The sequence below is a fragment of the Bubalus bubalis genome, chromosome 17, assembly GCF_019923935.1.
Source record: "Bubalus bubalis isolate 160015118507 breed Murrah chromosome 17, NDDB_SH_1, whole genome shotgun sequence".
Classification (NCBI taxonomy): Eukaryota; Metazoa; Chordata; class Mammalia; order Artiodactyla; family Bovidae; genus Bubalus; species Bubalus bubalis.
The window spans coordinates 36,522,514-36,538,611 of NC_059173.1; positions in this window are offsets into that span (position 1 = coordinate 36,522,514).

Genomic DNA, 16,098 nt, shown 5'->3' on the forward strand with positions numbered 1-16,098 from the left:
TTTCAGATGTATAACAAAGTGAATCGTACACAAACACACGCACACACACATATATATTCTTTTTAGATTATTTTACATTATAGGCTATTACAAGATACTAGATATAGTTTCCTGTGGTATACAGTAGGTCTTTGTTGCTATTTTATATATAGTAGTATCTGTTAACCCCAAATTCCTAATTTACCCCTCCTCTCCTTTCCCCTTTGTAATCATAAGTTTGTTTTCTATGCCTATAAGTCTGTTTTGTAAATAATAGCTGCTGTTCTTGTTTTGGAGTTAAGTAGTTGACTGCCCACCTGCATGGACATGCTTCCCCTGAACCTAGCAGCCAAGGTCAGGCAGTAACCATGGTGGGAGTCACAGGTGGCCATTGAGTTCTTGGAGTGGAACATCTGGTGAGTGAGCTCGGGCACCTTGAGGACCCGGTTTCGCTGGCTGCCCCTGCTGGTCAGTGGGGTGAAGACATACAGGCAAGGGAAGAGCACCATGCTCATATCTGGCTGTCACAGATCAGCATTGAGCTGGCCTGGGAATCACAAGTGGTGTGGTCAGCTTTAGATTCCTGTAGTAGATGGCCCTCATTATCAATGCAACAGGTCTCATTTGTGTTTTCTAAGAGCTGATGGAATGAGAGAGTGCACTGTAGGGCTCTACCATCGGTGACACCTTCGGCAAGGTCTGCTGACAGATGAGTGTAACAAAGATGATAATGAAAAAGGTGGAAATATTGAGAAAATTGCCAAAATCTGACACAGAGACTAAGAGACAATGTTTTTGGAAAAATGGTTGATGCCACAAACCTTCAATGTGTACCAAACAAAAAACCAAAGTCTGAGAAACTCAACATGAAGCCCAGGGTAGGAGCCATGCATGTAGCATGTATTACATAAGCCAACAGAGGAAATGAAAAAACAATATTATCATTTATTTGATTCTGCAAGTTTTGTAAATTCTACTAACTCTGTATTTACTTCACAAAGGTAAGTTACTAAAATATAACTACATTTAAGAACAGAAAAAGAACTTCCCTGATGGTCCAGTGGTTAAGAATCCACCATGCAATGCAGGGGACATGGGTTCAATCCTGATCTGGGAGGATCCCACATGCCAAGAAGCAATTAAGCCTGAGGACTTCAACTAGCAAGCCGATGCTCTGCAGCAAGAGAAGCCACCACAGTCAGAAGCCTGAGCACCGCAGCTGGAGGGTAGCTCCAGCTCCCTGCAAATAGAGAAAGCCTGTGTGCTCCAACAAAGACCTGGCATGGCCAAAAATACATAAATAATTTTTTAAAAAGAATAGAAAAAGACATAAAAGATTAGAGGAAAATAATGAGCATATAGAATTATAATGAATTCTGATTACTTTGCCATTGTCTTTAGAATTAATCTTAGCTCAGAGAACCCAGCTGAATACTGTAGGTGATGTTCCATGGGTTTACTCTATAAATCAATGATGATGAGTGTTAGTCATTATTAAGATTATACCTAAGGGGAAATTGGCTCTATATAAAATATGTTGAATAAATATACATTTTAATGTTTTAAATTAAAAAACAATATTAATGATATATAGTATAATTTTGCTAATGATCTTCTATAGTCAATGCTTTACCTCAATCAGCCAAGTATTGATCCCAATGAACATGAAGTAATAAGGTCTAGTAACATACACAAATTGGATTATGAGAGGCTAGGTTTAAGATAAAACAGAGTAATGGAAACTAGGAAATCCATTTAGGAGACTGAACTGTTACAAAATAAGAACTACTGTTGTGCTTCAAAACTTTAATAGAATCAGCTATGTGATGTAAGGATGCATGATCATATTAGATGCTCTCTTGAGGACAGCTGTATTCTGTAACTACAGAAAAACAAATCACTGTTCTGTAGTATAAGAAAATAATGTGTAATCAAAAATGTCTTTTTTATTTGAGGTGTACTAGTTGCTCAGTCATGTCTGGTTCTTTGCAACCCCATAGACTATAGCTCACCAGGCTCCTCCGTCCATGGAATTCTCTAGGCTAGAATATTGGGGTGGGTTGCCATTTTCTTCTCCATTTCTTTGAGGAAAGTAATATAAAACACTATAAAGACTGCATATGAATATGGAATCAGCTATAAGTAGAAAAACTAGAAAGGTGTTTGTGCATAAATTTATGTCAGACAGTATTGTCAAGTGTTTGTTTGTTCTGTTTATAGAAAAACAGTAAACAAAGGATTAAGACTAGTTGTTAATCCATTAAGATAAAGTTACATGTAAGATCAAATTAGGCTGTGTTTTATTTATTGGTATTTGGCATATTACTTTATTGTTTTTATCTGTCATTTAAGGTCATGAAGTAAGGATATTCTTACCATCAGACCCTGTTACTCTTTATTCTTACAACGGCTAGTCATATATTCTCTTTATCCTAGTTGGCAATCATGTTACTACTTAGTCCAATTCTTTGCTAAAGATCAAATAATCTTTATACTAAATATTCCTTTTTTCAAACTACTATGTGATTTCTGTTACTGAATGGACTCTGACTGTTACAAAACTGGAGCTTCTTTTTTATCAATGAAATCATCACCCAAGGCCAGTCTTAGAATTTTAGCATGAAGGATTTCATCTCACTATAAGTTGTTAGGCTATTATTCCACAAAAGTTCTTTAAGATATTGAAACAGAATAAACTACAGTTTTTTATACTGCATTGTTACATTATAAATATCTCCTTAAATTAGACTACAAGTAAATAATATAATAATATATTTATTATACAATTTTTGCTTATATGAACTTCACTGAGATATGAATCGCATATGGTAAACTGCATATGTTTACCATTAAAAATGTGATGAATTTTTAAAATCGCATACTTTTATAAAATCACCACCACCAGAATCAAAATATAGAACATTTATATTATGCCTAAAAGATCCCTTATTCCTCTTTAGAGTTCATCATTCCCTCTGTCCTCATTTTTCCAAGCTGGGATATTAGAAGAAATCTGTGAACATTCATGTGTAAATCTTTGCTTGGAATTTTCTTATTTCCCTTGTGTAAATAACTAGACATAAAATTATTGGATTATATGGTAGGTGTTTGTTGAACATTTTAAGAAATTTCTATATCAATTTCTAAAATCATGTGTAATTTACACTCTAATCATCAATATACAAGAGTTTTGTAGTGCTCCACATTTGCATCAAGTCTTTGCTCTGCCAGACTTCTAAAATTTTTATCAAAAGTAGGTTTTAGCACTTTAATAAATTGCTTAAAGACAAAATATTTTCAATATCATTACTTAGGAAATGAAAATTATAACTATATCAAGAAACAACTATCAAAATTTATCAATGAATTGATTTAGCACCTTTGTAGAAAACTGACCATATCAGTAGGTCTATTATGGGCTTTATTTTGTTCTATCAATGTATAAGTTTAGCCTTTTGACAAATTCCACAGTCTTGATAAGGGTCAGCAAACCATAGCCCACAAAGAAATTGAGCCTGCTGCTGCCAATTTTTATAAAGTTCTATTACAGCTAAGAAATCCTATTTGTTTAGATAATTATCTGTGCAGCTTTTATTCTACAGTGGCAGAATTCTACCATAGTAATTGTGAAAAGATAATGTATAGAGACTGCAAATGCTAAAGTACTCACCGTCTGCTCCCTTTCAGAGAAAACCTGTGAACCCAGGGTTCTGATACTATACGTTTACATTCTAAAATTGGGTATTGCTTTTCCTCCCAAGTTTGTTCATTTATTTAAATTTATTTTGCAAATTTATCTCTTTATCAACTTTAGAATGGACCTATTTGTTTTAAAAAGTGTGCTTTACTTTGATTGGTATAGTTTTATATATACACATATATATATATATTCATTTTATATACAGTTGGTTGTTATGTGTATACATATGCTTATGTATAAATAATTTATACATAAATGTTTATGTTTATGTTCACTCAGATATTCACCATTTATTATGTTCATTATTTGTTCTCAATAAATGAAACTTTTATCTGGAATAATTAATTAAATTATAGGAATTTAACATTTCTCTCTCTTATTTGGATCAATAGTTTCTCTTTGATTGTCTGTATTAGAATATGTTTTACCTTTTCTCTTTATTTCTTTTAGTCATAAAAATGTTTCTTCACTCTCTTTTGGCCTACATATTTTCTGCAGAAATGCCAAAAATCATTCTAATAACTGTTCATGTATATTTGAAAGCGAAAGTCACTCACTCATGTCCTACTCTTTCCGATCCCTTGAACTATACAGTCCATGGAATTTCCAGGCCATTATACTGAAGTAGGTAGCCTTTCCCTTCTCCAGGGGATTGTCCTGACCCAGGAATCAAACCAGGGTCTCCTGCATTGCAGGGGGATTCTTTCTCAACTGAGCTATCCGAGAAGCCCCATCTATATTTAATGTATATTTTTTTCTATGGGATTTCTGACATTTCTATTAATATTGGCTTTTAGTAGTTTAACTTTGAGGTGCTTGGGGGTGTGTGTGTGTGTGTGTGTGTGTGTGAGTGTTTCTATTTATCCTGTTTGGATCTTGATGAAAAATCTGTCTTTTTTTCCTAATTTTGGGGATATCCAACAATTATTTGTGTAAACACTTTATTTGTTCAGTTCTCTCATTCACCTTGTCATTTCAATTAATACAAATGGTCAAAGCTTCTTGGGTATATGCCACATGTCTCAAGGCCATTGACAATTTTATTCATTAATTTTTTCCTCTCTTCTTCACATTGGATAATATTATCTCTATTAATCTGTCTTCAAACTTCCTGAATCTCTCCTTTGAAATCTTCTTTCTGCCAGTAAGATTTCCTTCTCAATATTTCATTTCAGAGACTATATTTTTCCATTCTAAATTTTTCTTTAAAAAATGTTTTTACTTATTTGTTGAAATTTTCTATATTTAGTTCATTTGTATCAATTACAAATATTAAAAACTGCTTTGAAGTCTTTGACAAACTCATATCTGGGTAGTTTTTCATCTGCTGCTCTTCACTTTCTCAAGAAAAATCTTCCATTTTATTCAGCTTTTTATATGTCAGATGATTTGGGATTTTATCCTGGACACTGGGAACCTTGTATTGTGAATATTCTGAATTATTTTACGTTGTTCTGAAGCTAGTTGATGTTTTGTCTAGCAAAATTTAGGTTGGACCAAAAACCGGCTATGTCTTTGGTGAGTTCAGATCTCAAATCACACTGCTTTCAGATTTTTTGTTTGTTTCTGCACAAGTACACAATCTTAGGGAACTTATATACAGAATATGGAGTTTCTTTCTCTGGTTCTTTTCTTCCCAGAGTTTGCTGGTCACTTTCTGATGAACTTTGTTCTCTGAGGCTCCTTCCCTTGGTTCTTATTTCTAGAATATAGCTGTATTTCTGGTTGGCATTTCAGCCACTCTGTGACCTCAAATAGGAAATACATTCATATGTGTCACTTACTTTCAGACTGAATTCCTCCAAATTTTCCCTGTATTTATTCACTCATCAGAGACCTCAAGTTGTTTTATTTTCTATTTTGTCCAGAGTTTATAATTGTTGTTTTATCATCCAAACAATTGTGACATTTTAAAGTCGGAATACTTACTGATCATTTTAAACAGCAATTCATTTAAAGTTTAAAATAAGTAACAAATAATCACTGATTTCTTAATACCAATAAAGAACATTTGCTTCAAAATTAATATTCTTGTTTGATATTAATGATTTAGAATGGTTACAATGACAAAATATTAGATATAGAATGTTTATCTTGGCATATTTCTCATTAAAATTATGTAAACATAATGTAAGTCTGACTCTTTTATGTTTATTATTCATTCAGAATTCCTAGATTTTAGATCTGAACTTTATTTTTCTTTTGAAAGCAAAAGTGATTTATTAGTAGTCCTTATAATTTGATATATAGTTCATATTAGATTGCATAAATAAATTCAAAGCAGTTCAGTTATTAATTAAAAGTGCATCCACTTTCATTTTGAGAATACTTAGTATTAAAATAGTGCCTTAGTATCATATATGCTGAATGCCATAAAGTACATATATTTTCACTTTAAGACTTTATTTTGGAAGAACATAATGCTATGAAACTGCCTCATTTACTGTATGTTACATTTTTTTAAAGAAAGACCTTTAAGACGTGTTCTCAATACCAGTTTTGATTAGTACACTCATTTCCACAACCTTTCATATTTTATTGTAGCTCTCAAATGTATAACCTTTGCCAAATACCAAGCTCAGTTCAATATCTCTCAGTGGTAATACTAAACTCTCTTCCTAATTCCTTAAACCATAACCTAATATCTTTATTGTCTTGCTTCCCTGCACCTGTTGGTAATTCCAAAACATTCAAATGTCAGGTGTTCAAGCTGGCTATCTGGGAGGGCTTTTCATCTTCCTGTGGGTGGTGTTTTGCCCATTACTACCTGTGCTTCTTTTTATGGGCAGGATAATGATATTCATGGGAAACTGTCTGCTAGAGAACTGGGCTGAACACTGCAGCAAATCTGCATCACAATGCACTGCCCTCTTTTTACTACTGTGAGAAAGGAGTGGAGCTTTAAGGACATTTCCTGTGACCTTCACTGCTTAGTTCATGAAGAAAATTGGTTTGGGAATCTGATTATTTAGGAGGATATCTCACAAGGATATTAATCAAGTGCACAATTTTGGAAACTGCCTTTTTTATTCCTTCTCAGCTCTTCAACTGCTTTCTTCCTCTTCTTTTTTTTTTAATAAAATATTTCTACTTTGAAAATTAAATGGAAGAAACTGACCAGATGCAAAATGATAACTTTTACAGGGACATAGGGGTCTCTTCTGACCTAAAGATTACAAGCAATGATTTCAGGAAGAAGCAATGTGAAAGAAAGAGAAAATTGTTTGCTTATATTCTGGCTTGGTATAATCAGGTGTGTAATTTTATAATGATAATTCTCTAGGTTATTTATTCAGGGGTTCACACACCCAATTTCAGAAACACAGTCTCCTATGTGTATCATGGTATGTGGGTAACTGTGAACAGGTAACAAATTAGTAAAATTTCAAAATTATTTTTGAAGTAAAATATGTATATTTGGTGATTTCCAGGCAATTAATTATGGCCAAAAAAATTCAGTAGTGGAAAAAACAGATATGACTCCAGGCCATATAAAACTTAAAACCAAAATCATGTATGGTAAACAGAAAGTAATTAGGTAATGTCAAATTCTAAATTGTAAACTATAGTTAAGTGTTATGAAAGAAAAGAATGGGGCCATAAAACCAAGGGCTCTGGAATATTTTAGTCCTGGCCTTAGAGAAGGCCCCTTAAAGAAAGGAAAAGTGAACAGTGAACTGAAGGTTAAGTGGAAATTAACGAAGAAAAAAATGTAAGAGTATCATCTACACGGAGGATGTAGCAGTTTTACAGGGATTGGAAATGGCAATGGTTACAGCATTTTGGAAAAAAAAATGCTGAGAGGTTTTTGGTTTTTGTATCTAAAACAAAGAACACATGAAAAACAGACTCAAGTTGCCTAAATGATACAGAATTTTGAAACCATTGTAAGGTTTGACTCTTTATTCCATGAACCATGAAAAGATTTGAAGAATTAAAAGAGGAGTGCATTGGCAAGCTCAGATTTGCATTTTTGATGTGGTCTCTGTGGCTTCAGTGTGGTAACTACATTGGATAAAATATGTAGGTATGAAGGAGCTAAACAGGAGACCATTAACTTTAGCAGGAGCTTTGCCTTGATAAAACACTGGGCTAGTGTAGTGGTACCATAAGGGGAAAGACATTTACTATTTCAAGAGATATTAGCAAGTTATATAAGGTAGACTTGATGACAGACTGGTTGTTCTATGAGCAGGACATCATCAAGATTATAAGGTTTCTGACTTGAACAAGAGTTAGTTAAGCACACTGTTACTGAGATGAGAAACAGGCTTGATATTTCAGGCTTAGTTTTGGCTACAGTGAATGTGAGGTACTGTTGAGTATTCTAGAGATAACTTGAAGGAATCCACTGACTGTATAAGTATGGAAGCCAAAAAAAAAAACTCAGGAGTGAAGACATAAATTCGAGAATCACTTATGTATAGTTGGTAAACAAAGTTCTGACTAAAAATGAAATCTGCTTCAACACCTTGTCTTAAATTAAAAAATAAACCAGACAGTAAGGAGGATTTAGGGGCTTCCCTAGTGGTTTAGATGGTAAAGAATCTGCCTGCAATTTTGGAGACCCAGGTTCAGTGCCTGTGTCAGGAAGATCACCTGGAGAAGGAAATGGCAACCCACTCCAATTTTATAGCCTGGAGAATCCCTTGGATGGAGGAGCCTGGAGGGTTACAGTCCATGCGGTGGCACAAAGTCGGACATGACTGAGCAAATAACACTTTCACTTTCAAAAAGGATTTAAGGAAAAAAAGCAGTGAAGAACAATGAATCCTGGAATACACAATGAATCTTTATTTTCTTGCAACTATAGGTAGGAACAGAGAAAGCAATGGCAACCCACTCCAGTAACTCTTGCCTGGAAAATCCCATGGACAGAGGAGCCTGGTAGGCTGCAGACCATGGGGTCGCTAAGAGTCAGGCACGACTGAGCGACTTCACTTTCACTTTTCACTTTCATGCATTGGAGAAGGAAATGGCAACCCACTCCAGTGTTCTTGCCTGGAGAGTCCCAGGGACAGAGGAGCCTTGTGGGCTGCCTATGGGGTTGCACAGAGTCAGACACAACTGAAGCGACTTAGCAGCAGCAGCATAGGTTGGAAATTGAAGAAGTTGATACTAGTGATAGAAAACTCAAACCAGTTCTTCCCCTCAAAATATTGACGTTTATTTGCATATATACGGACGGACTTCCCAGGTGCTGCTAGTGGTAAAGAACCCACCTGCCAAAGCAGGAGACATAAGAGACGTGGGTTCGCTCCCAGGGTTGGGAAGATACCCTGAAGAAGGGCATGGCAGCCCACTACAGTATCCTTGCCTGGAGAATCCCATGGACAGAGGTGCCTAGTGGGCTATAGTTCAGAGAATCACAGAGTCAGACACGACGGAAGTGACAGCACACACACACGTTTTTTCATTAAGCAATTTGTTCTGTTTTCTTACAAATTATTTGCCTTCAAAACATTTTTTCAGCTTGAGTTTTAAACATATTTAATACTGAAATATTTTTCAAAGAATAGTCATATACAACAGTAAAAACTCTAAGTCTTCTTCGTGCTGTTGGTTAACTGTTTTAATAAGTTGCTTACAAATTTCCTTAAAGGTGATTTAGGTACAAACTGCTGTTTTCACTGCATTTTGCAAGCAATTGCAAATTTCCAAAGGAAGTATAGCAGGATATTGTCCTCCCAAAACACCAAGAAGCTGAGAGTATTGCAGTATTCTTTCTGGGAGCACTGAAGTTCACAAGTAGTAATGTCCAGGATAATTTAAACATACTGCATTACGTGTTGTGCTTGGTATTTTACCCATGACCACTGTATTAATAGAAGTATGAGGTTGGTTTGTGTACTGTCAAAAATATCTATACTTTTAGGTTGCTATGTATGTGTATATGTTAATCCAAAATTAATGTTTCATGCTAATGCAATTGTATTCAACTCCAAACAAACAATTAATAGATGAGTCACAAAGTCAAAGGCAAAAACAGCAACATCTGATTACAGATAGGGGTTTCTGCTTGACCACTGACCTGATTAAACTGCTTACCATTTTATCAGAAGATTAGAAAATCAATTTAAGCCTAAAATTGTTCTAACTTTGATAGAAGTAAAATGTATAGAAATATGTGGACTCAATTTTAACAGTTTTATGCATGTCTTACTTGAATGGAACTTCCTTCTTTGCAATACAATATACACTTCCACGGAATTCAAATTTAATGTATTAATTAATAAAAAAAGAAAAACATATGGATAGCCTACCTTCATTGTCGTTGACATCAACAACAATGAGATATTATTAGCTGAACTATTTTCAGTTACATTAAGAACAAACTGGACCTTTAACTGTAGAAATAAAGCATTAAAGAAAATACATTTTATAAAAATAAAGCTAATCACCAAGTAGTTTTTTTGTTTGTTTGTTTCTTTCTTTCTTTTAGGTATGTCCACAATGCTGTAAGAATAGCAAAACAAACAAAAAAAGTGACACTCTTGAAAATACAGTAGATAAGATTTTAATCAGTTTAGTTTCTTCCTCAGGGAGGAGTAGAATACGCTGCTCAGACTGCCTTTTTATCTTACATCACAAAATAAAACCACCTACAAAGTAAAAGACCAAGTCTCCCCATAAACACAATAAATAAATAAGTGGATAGAGAGATAAAATGCTGATGCTTCTGGAACCTCCAGAGTACTTTTAAGAACATTTCAGCTGAGAGGCTGGATTCTTAAAATGACTTGACAAATTCAGCAGACATTAAAACTTTGTATGAATGCTTGTAGATTAAATGGTTGAGCTGGTAATTGGTGAAAACATTTTTTTCCATTTTATTCAAACTTTCTGCCACTTGATATTCCTTTTCTGCTTTGAGATGGCTAGTATGTTTTATATAGTTAGAGTAAAATTCAATGGTAAATGAGTAAGTCAATTAAGCATTAAATTCTCTCAATATATATTGTATTTACCAAAATTTTGCTGTTAGTTGGACTGTATGTAATTTAACAGGCATCAAATCTAATCAATATTTTAAAATTTTAGTATAAACTGGCAGATTATCTATGTTGATTTCTTTTGAGGTTAATTTGGGCTTTTATTTGCCAATATAATTTAACCACAGTGGCTGCAAACTTTTTTGATCTAAAAAGTACATTTTATATCTATGTTGATATTTTTAAATAGACCTGTGGTATGCCGCATAAAATCAAGTAAAACATAGTTGATTATTTCTCTTAATGGTATTTAGTTAGCTGCAGGGATTAAGTTTTACAAGTATACATAGGTTACAAATATAAAAATGTTAAACTATATTTAAATATTAAGATATGTTTGCTATAAATATTTGACCTGATTACAAGGACAATTTTCACTCTGAGCAAACATTTCATACTTCTCAGGTTGTTAAATATTTGCTATGAAACCCATGATTGTCTTCTCTGATTAATATAAAAAATCAGACACAAGGTCATTTCCTTTTTAATTGAGAATTGCGTTATCATTTTTCCAAGTTCAGGTAGACATGTTAAGTCACTGATCTGCTCCTGAAACCCAGATGCACCACACAGAACAAAACACAGCTATTTAATATTTTCTATTTGCAGTGTAAGACAATAAGCAAGTTAATTATGTAAATCAAATAATTACAAGGAATAGCAATCTTACAAGAGAACAGAATTAAGTTGTGAATGAAGACAAGTTCAAGGTACAAATAAACAAGTTAAGGAGAGGTATTAAACAGCATAAAGAATATGGTCAATAATACTGTAGTGAGCTTGTACTGGAACAGATGGTTACTAGGCTTATCATGCTGATCACTTCATAAAGTATTTAAATATTGAATTGTATACGTGCAACTAACATAATATTGTACCCCAACTATATTTCAATAAAAATAAATAAATAAGAAATATTGACTAGCTAAATTAGACTTTAAAAACACAAATGATGCTTTAAAAAATACAATTGAAGTGCTAGGAGAGAATTTACCATTTAATGAGGAATACAGTTCAGGTTTTTAATCAGAACAGAACACTGGGAGGTAAAACACATAAAATAGTTATTATAAACATGGACCCTGAAAACAGATTTTCTAGATTCAAATCCTGACTTCATCAAATACTCGCTTGACCACATTATTTACTCACTCTATATCTCAGAGTCCACACTTACAAAATGGGCACAGTAGTAGTAATTATTTCCTAGCAGTAAGTGAATGAGTACGTGCAAAGTTTTTAGACTTTTTCCCCTAGATTGATATCAGGCACTCAAGATGATGATGCTGTTAATGATAAGTTCAAAGGTTCCAAGGTGAGGACTTTGTTTGGAGGTTGTAATATCAGTGTTTGGAAAACAGGACAGAAATACAGATGAACAAGAATTCCCCTCCTGGCTGTATGATAGGATATGTTTTAAAAAAAAAAAAATGAGTAAAAATTCCTAATGGAGTGGGATGAAAAGGAAGTGGGTTCATTAGAAAAAAATTCAGGTATCAGCTAAGAATGTACACAAATCTTGAAAAACTAGTGAAAACATTTAGCACACATTGCTTTAAATGCTAGTAGAACATATAAAAAGATAAAATTCCCAGGCATCAAAGATAAAGACTGTGCTAAAAGTTACAGAGCTCAGTCCCTCACAGAACTTTGGCTGCCTCTTAGGGATTTTGCTGATAGCTTAATGGCCATGCAGGTATGGAAGACAATACTTTGTAAACACTTTTGCAAAGAGTGAGCATTGACATTTTAGGAATCACTGAACTAAAATGTACTAGAATAGGGGAATTTAAGTCAGAGGACCATTACATCTACTACTGTGGGCAAGAATCCTTAGAATAAATACAGTAGCCCTAATAGTCAACTGAAGAGTCCAAAGTGAAGTACTTGGATGCAATCTCAAAAATGACAGAAGGATCTCTGTTCATTTCCAAGGCAATCATTCAATATCGGAGTAATCCAAGTCTATGCCACTACCACTAATGCCAAAGAAGCTGAAGCTAAATGGTTCTAGGATGACCTACAAGACACTCTAGAACTAACATCAGAAAGAAAAAATGTCCTTTTCATCATAGGGGACTGGAATGCAAAAGTAGGAAGTCAAGAGATATCAGGAATAACAAGCAATTTTGGCCTTGGAGAACAAAATGCAGCAAGGCAAGGTTAACAGAGTTCTGCCAGAGAATGTACTGGTCATAGCAAGCACCTTCTTCCAACAACACAAGAGACGACGCTACACATGGACATCACCAGATGGTCAATACGGAAATCAGATTGATTATATTATTTGTGGCTGAAGATAAAGAAGCTCTAAACAGTCATCTAAAACAAGACTGGGAGCTGACGGTGGCTCAGATCATGAACTCCTTATTGCCAAATTCAGACTGAAATTGAAGAAAGTAGGGAAAACCACTAGACCATCCGGTACAATCTAAATCAAATCCCTTAGATGATTATACAGTGGAAGTGATAAATATATTTAGGGGACTATATCTGATAGAGTGCCTGATGAACTATGAATGGAGGTCCTTGACATTGTACAGGAAACAGGGATCGAGACCATACCCAAGAAAAAGAAATGCTAAAAAGCAAAATGGCTATCTGAGGAGGCCTTACAAATATCTAAGAAAAGAAGAGAAGTGAAAGGTGAAGAAGAAAAGGAAAGATATACCCATCTGAATGCAGAGTTCCAAAGAATTGCAAGGAGAGATAAGAAAGCCTTCCTAAGTGATCAATGCAAAGAGATAGAGGAAAACAATAGGATGGGAAAAGACCAGAGATCTCTTCAAGAAAATTAGAGGTACCAAGGGCACATTTCATGCAAAGATGGGCTCAATAAAGCACAGAAATGGTATGGACCTAACAGAAGCAGAAGATATTAAGAAGAGGAGGCAAGAAAACTGTACAAAAAAAGAGCTTCATGACCCAGATATTCATGATGGTGTGATCACTCACCTAGAGCCAGACGTCCTGGAATGTGAAGTCAAGTGGGCCTTAGGAAGCATCACTATGAACAAAGCTAGTGGAGGTGATGGAATTCCAGTTGAGCTATTCCAAATCCTGAAAGATGATGCTGTGAAAGTGCTGCACTCAATATGCCAGCAAATTTGGAAAACTCAGCAGTGGCCACAGGGCTGGAAAAGATCAGTTTTCATTACAATCTCAAAGAAAAATAATGCCAAAGAATGTTCAAGCTACCACACAATTGCTCTCATCTCACACGCTAACAAAGTAATGCTCAATTTTTTCTAAACGAGTCTTCAACAGTTCTGGAATAACTGAGAACTTCCAGATGTTCAAGCTGGATTTAGAAAAGGCAGAGGAACCAGAGATCAAATTGCCAGCATCCGTTGGATCACAGAAAAAGAAAAGAGCTCCAAAGAACATCTACTTCTGCTTTATTGACTATGCTAAAGCCTTTGACTGTGAGGAACACAACAAACTGGAAAATTCTTCAAAAGATGAGACTATCAAACCACCTGACCCGCATCCTGAGAAATCTGTATGCATGTCAGGAAGCAATAGTTAGAACTGGACATGAAACAACAGACTGGTTCCAAATTGGAAAAGTGAAGACTATAAATTGTCACCCTGCTTTTCATTTATATGCAGAATACATCATACGAAATGCTGAGCTGGATGAAGCACAGGCTGGAATCAAGATTGCCAGGAGAAATATCAATAACCTCAGAAACAAAGATGACATCACCCTTATGGCAAAAACTGAAGAGGAACTAAAGAGCCTCTCAATGAAAGTGAAAGAGGAGAGTGAAAAAGCTGACTGAAAACTCAACATTCAGAAAAATAAGATCATTGTATCCAGTCCTATCACTTCATGGCAAATAGATGGGGAAATAGTGGAAACAGTGGCAGACTTTATTTTCTTGGGCTCCAAAATCACTATAGATGGTGACTACAGCCATGAAATTAAAAGAGGCTTGTTCCTTGGAAGAAAAGCTATGACCAACATTAATAGCATATTAAAAAGCAGTCACATTACTTTGCCAACAAAGGTCCATCTGGTCGAGGCTATGGTTTTTCCAATAGTCATGTATGGATGTGAGAGTTGGACCATGAAGAAAGCTGAGCACCAAAGAATTGATGCTTTTGAACTGTGTGTTGGAGAAGACTTTTGAGAGTCCCTTGGACTGCAAGGCAATCAAACCAGTCAATCCTAAAGGAAATCAGTCCTGAATATTCATTGGAAGGACTGATGCTGAAGCTGAAGCTCCAATATTTGGGAACCTGATGTGAAAAATTGACTCATTTGCAAAGACCCTGATGCTGGGAAAGACTGAAGGCAGGAGGAGAAAGGGACAACAGAGAATGAGATTGTTGATGGACACGAGTTTGATCAAGCTCTGGAAGTTGGTGATGGACATGGAAGCCTGGCGTGCTACAGTCCATGGGGTTGCAAAGAGCTGGACACAACGGAGTGACTGCACTGAACTGACTGATTTTAGTTTAAGGGTCAGACAAAGGGGGCAGTGTTCTCTGAGGCAAGTCATTATGTACCATTATGATAACAAAAATGGCAAAAACGAGGGTTAAAATCAGGGAACACATGTACACCCATGGCTGATTCATGTCAATGTATGGCAAAATCACTACAATATTGTAAAGTACTTAGCCTCCAATTAAAATAAATAATTTTTTTTTTTAAATCAGAGAAATATAACCAGGAAGGGTTAATTTTGACTCCATGAATCTATTCTTCTCGCTTTAGTGCTTGTTTTGTCATTTTGATTATTATAAGCATACATGATTGCCTGCCTCAGGGAATCCTGGCCCTCTCACCCTAACTGTTAAACTAAAATGCCTTTCATCATAATTCTCTCCACCTGTAGATTGCAGGAAGAAAGAAATTAAACTTCCCCATCTTGAGGCTTACAGTTCTAGTAGATGTTTGCAAATGGTCTTTACTACTTTGTCTCCTTACTTGCCCCCATTTCTGATACATAAAAGAACCTGACATCCAGGCCTGGACAAGATAGTTATTTTGAGATATTTGTCTGCCATTTTCTCAGTCAGCCATCGCTCTGAATAAAGTCATATTCCTTGCCTCAGCACCTCATCTCCCAGATTTATTGGGCTATTGTACAGTGAGTAGAGTAAGCTTGGACTCAGTAACAAATTTGGCCCGCTAGTACTGAAGCCTTGCCACTCATGGCTAGCCGGCCTAGATAATGTAGTATTGAGACAAGACCCTAAGCAGCTTGCCAGGACCATTTGTCCTGAGGACCTTTCCTTCAAGATACCCTGAAAATGGCACCGGCTTCACCCAGCACTTGGCAGTTGAGACAAGGAACTGACAAATTTCTGAGTCAGCTGACTAGATCCCAAGGGTAAGTCTACTGAGTTCAATAGTGGGCTCATTTTTGGTTTGGTGTGCCTTTTTGTGTTATATGTTCACAGGCTTGATTTTTG